The sequence below is a fragment of the Mesoplodon densirostris genome, chromosome 10 (genome assembly GCF_025265405.1).
Source record: "Mesoplodon densirostris isolate mMesDen1 chromosome 10, mMesDen1 primary haplotype, whole genome shotgun sequence".
In the NCBI taxonomy this organism is placed as follows: domain Eukaryota; kingdom Metazoa; phylum Chordata; class Mammalia; order Artiodactyla; family Ziphiidae; genus Mesoplodon; species Mesoplodon densirostris.
The window spans coordinates 101,619,447-101,624,228 of NC_082670.1; positions in this window are offsets into that span (position 1 = coordinate 101,619,447).

Sequence of the window (4,782 nt, forward strand, 5' to 3'; positions counted from 1 at the left end):
GCTCCGCTAAGGCAGAAACCATGTCTGTCTTACTTATCCTGACAGCCTCAGGCCTGGTCTACGGCACTGAGTCAACAGTAGTTGAACAACTCTGTACGTGGAAGTTTCGTTAGCTCTTCCAGTGAACTAGTAGCTGCTGTGAACACTCACAGTTGCTTTAACCATTTTGTCTCCCCAGCATCTACCACAATGCCTGGAATGTAGAGCTGAAAATAATACAGTTGAGTTTGACATCAGAGAGATGATATCACAGAGAACTCAGGGAGGAGAAACTTCTCCAAAGATGTGGCTTTTTAGGGCTTTACTTCCTCCGATTCACTTGCCTCAGAAGCCACGTGTTCAGGTTACCCTGTGTGATACGAACATTCACATAAACACGAATTACCTATTTTAAAAAAAACAGGGGCACCACTGAGATGTTAAGGAACAGACATGAAAATCCTTAAGGATGAATACTTGTGGTCAATTTTTGGAACCCTATCAAAGCCATCATCCATGCGGCCGAGCTCAGAGTAACAGGAAGGTTTTTAAAACTGTTCAACAACCAAAGCATGATTTCACAATAATTGCAACATCTTTATCTGTGTTTCTTAAATACCATTAAAAAATATCTATTAGTACCATTTCGTTTCATTAACTTCCCTCACACATCGTTACTAGTCCTGCACTCTTCTCTCCAAAATGTCACTAGAAAGTCCCTGCCCCAGCTAACACGATGAACTCCTGCTCTTCTGCCTTCTCGCCACTTTGTGAAAATGATGACCCTGTAGCCAAGTTATCACATTCCCAGGCCAAAGGGTCATTCGACTCCCATTACTGCAATTTAGTCACAAAAGAATGGTGGAAAGTACACTCAGCTGGATTATTCATTTTCTGTGTTAATATGTTTTGGGGAAAAAAATCAACCATTGACATATGTGTCTCCAGTTCCTTTTTCCTTTCTCTTACCCACTGAAGAAGGTAAGCCCTTGCCTGTGCATTTGGTGTCCTCTCCTGCCCTTCCAATCAGTGGCAGGACACCAAAACTATGTGCTTACGACACTACGGTCCTGGGAGTTAAACCTCCAGGCTCAACCTTGAATCTGACCCTCCAGGCCCTCCAGTGAGGCTGTTAATAGCTAATTCCCTGAATTTCTGCCATATAAAGCCAGAACAGTCTGTATTTCCTAAAACTCAGCTTGACTTATTCAATCCTGATCTGAATTTTTTTTTATGAATACTAAGTGCTGGGGCTTCCCTGGTGGCGCAGTGGTTGAGAGTCCGCCTGCCGATGCAGGGGACACGGGTTCGTGCCCTGGTCCAGGAAGATCCCACATGCCGCGGAGCGGCTGGGCCCGTGAGCCATGGCTGCTGGGCCTGCGCGTCCGGAGCCTGTGCTCCACAATGAGAGAGGCCACAACAGTGAGAGGCCCGTGTACCGCAAAAAAAAAAAAAAAAAAAACTAAGTGCTGGAATCATAAAGGAAGGAACAAAGGGAAAATCTACGTATAGATATGCAGACCCTGAAGGTAACTATCAAGCCTCGACTAATCAATGGGGAAAGAAAGAATCACAAGGTGTCCCGGGCGTTGCCAGGTTGAATGCGTGCTGTTCACAAGTAACTTGTGATGCTAAGAGAATTGTCTTTACACATGAACACTGAACAGAACAGTATAGCTGCAGCTGTGCATTACATAGATTTAGATTAATTAAATTAGAACTTCTTTGAGGTCTCTTCAAAGTACCTAATGCAGTACTTTGTTGCCCAGTGAACTCCTGGTGAAATAAACAATTCACCTGGTGAAATAAACAATTCAAAAGTCTTAGGAACAAATTTACACCTAAATTTATTTAGCATGTAAAAATGCTTTCACGCCCCTTTACACCCCTCCATACACACCACAAAGCTTTTCAAATCAAAACACTACTTACTTCCTGCCAAGTTTTTTTTTAACTTTCAAGATCTTTTAAAACCTTATTCCAAATATAGTTATTACATTTCCAGTAAAAAAAAAAAAAGTTTTCATATTTAAACTTTCAAAAGGAAAATGAGCCCAACAGGCACCCACCAAGGAAACTGCATGCTGAAATAGAACAAAAAGATAAATATTTGCACATAAAATATTAGATTTTTTCTTTCCTACAAGTGAGAAAGCTCTGTTGATTTTTCTCAAGTCCAAGCCACCAGGTTAATTAAAGGTCTAATGATGTAATCTAGCTCACTTTTGATGAGCTCTCTTCTTCCTTTGAGCCTTTTATTTTTTACATTATAGATGTTAAATCTGCTTTAGCAAGTCTGGGAACAACTTGGGTTACTGATCTTCCGAAACGCATCAGCTGGGAGCTGGCCTCTTAGATCCATGGCAGGATACGCAGTGCCTACCTGGGAGCTGCTGAAAGCCCCACCCACCACTTGAAATGAAAATCAAGGTGTTATGCAAGTGTAGAGAGGAAGAAGTTGTGCAAGAGAAGTAAGAACGAATGGCTCATGGACATCCTTTCACATCCTGGCTATGCCAAGTGATGACGATCCCACCCTTGCTCCCATTTATAGGACAGGGCCCCTGTGCTCTTCTTGTGATGGAAAGGAAGGATAAGAGGGGAAGAGTTTTCTGTCACTTCTTCCTCAGTGTCCTTATAGCACCAGCTCCCACTCCAGTTGGAGCACAGCACTTACACGATGGATTACTGTCACTTGCACATCTATTTCTAGGGCTCGACTGTGAGCTCCTCAAATCAGAAGGTCCCTCAACATCCCACTGTTTCAGTTTGGGTTCCCCAGGAAGCAGACCCTGACACAGACACTAGCATGCAGGAAGGCTACTGATGAGGACTCCTGAGAACACCCCCTGAGGAAGGAAGCGGGGGGAAGCAGAACTGGGCAAAGGGAACAGCTGGGCTGCAATGCAGTCTCAACAGGGCCTCAGCCAACCCTGTGGGGAACTCTGAAGCTGGGATGGCCCTTCAGGGTTAGACCTTCAGATCAGTCATTACATATGGGCTGCCATGGGATGGGGATGTGACCTTGGGTGACGCAACCTGCTCTAGCTGAGTCAGCTCTGGAAGAGGGTTGACAGTTGAAGTCTGTCAGCCAACAGCACTCAACAACAGCTGGAAGTTAAGTCCTTAAGTCCTGAAGGGGGGTCAGAGCATCCACTGTTATTTTGTTTATTGTTTATATCCCTAATTACCTAGTACTGGGCATAGAATATTAACTGTTCAATGAATATTTATTCAAATGAATTATTCTGCACCGAAGTGAAGATGGCCAGAGATGATGCTCCAGCCTCAGGTACCCTGCTTCTTGTGCCTACAATTTCTCAGGTATTACAGTGCAGTGGTTATAAATGACCTGGGCTAATACCTTTTCAGCAATTCTGAGAGGCCGTGGAGTGCTCCAAGAATGCTAATCATCAGGAACAGACACAGATCTTATGTTGATGGTGTGCCCTATTGACTAAATCTTAGAGAGTAAGGTATGTTCGCAAGAGAGAAGATCTGCACAGCCTATACGGAGACTCTCTGAGGGCTGGGAGGGTCACAGTCAAGCAGAGTTGGATACTCTCCAACCTGCCACCCAGCTGGATGGCTCTTCATGCAAACGGACTGCCTGGCTTGAGTGTCCAGTTCTTCCTTCCCCATGCAAACCCCAGAACGTGGGTTAACTGCCCCCAACAGACTCAAACTCACTGTCCAAAGTGTAGGATTATTGCTGGGAAGTACATGCCAAGAAAGGGGCAACATTTCTTAGCACCCCTTGCATCCAGGAAGGACCAAGGGAGTAACAAATGGCAAATGGAATTTGGGTGGAAGTGATGTATGTTACTCCAAGCCTCGCCCATAAAAGTCTCCCACACGATCCTCCCTATTCTTTCCCCTTTACTATAACTATGATACTGTTAAGCCACTGAGATTTTGTGATCACTTCTTGTGGCAGTTAATCGATCCTAACACCCTGAGAGAGTAATCATTCACTGAAGAAGGAATGGTAGGTGTCCGGTGCTTCTGAGGGCAAGTAACACGGGAACAGCCCATCAGATCTGGAAATATGGAAAATGTCCAGGTCTTTGTCAAAGACAGTTTAAGCAGAATGGAAAGAAGAGAAACCAGTGTAGACTGGATGGAGGAAAAAGAGGAGGTGAAATGGAAAGCAACAGTTGTGGACAGTTCTCTTAATAAGGTTTCCAGTGAATGGGGAGCAGAAAACAATGTGGCGGAAGCTGGGAAGAGGCAGGAGGTTAGGGTAGAGAGATGGAAATTGAGATAGAAAGAGATAGAGAGACAGAGACAGAGAAAGAGATAGAAAGAAATAGAGATAGTGAAACAGAGACTAAAACAGAAATCAAGGTATAGAGTTGGAGAAAGAGAAAAAGAGAGAGACAGAGAAAGTGATGGAGATAAAGACATTTAGAGGAAAAAGAGACACAGAGATGGAGAAAGAGAGAAAAAGACAAAGAAAAAGACAGAGGTATGGGACTTCCCTGGTGGTACAGTGGTTAAGAATCCACCTGCCAATGCAGGGGACCCGGGTTGGAGCCCTAGTTCAGGAGGAACCCACATGCCGCGAAGCAACTAAGCCCGTGTGCCACAACTACTGAGCCTGCGCTCTAGAGCCCGCGAGCCACAACTACTGAGCCCACGCGCCTAGAGCCTGTGCTCCACAACAAGAGAAGCCACCACAGTGAGAAGCCCGTGCATGGCAATGAAGAGTAGCCCCTGCACACAGCAACAAAGACCCAAAGCAGCCAAAAAAAAAAGACAGAGGTAGAGAGAGAGAGAGAGACACACACACACACACACACA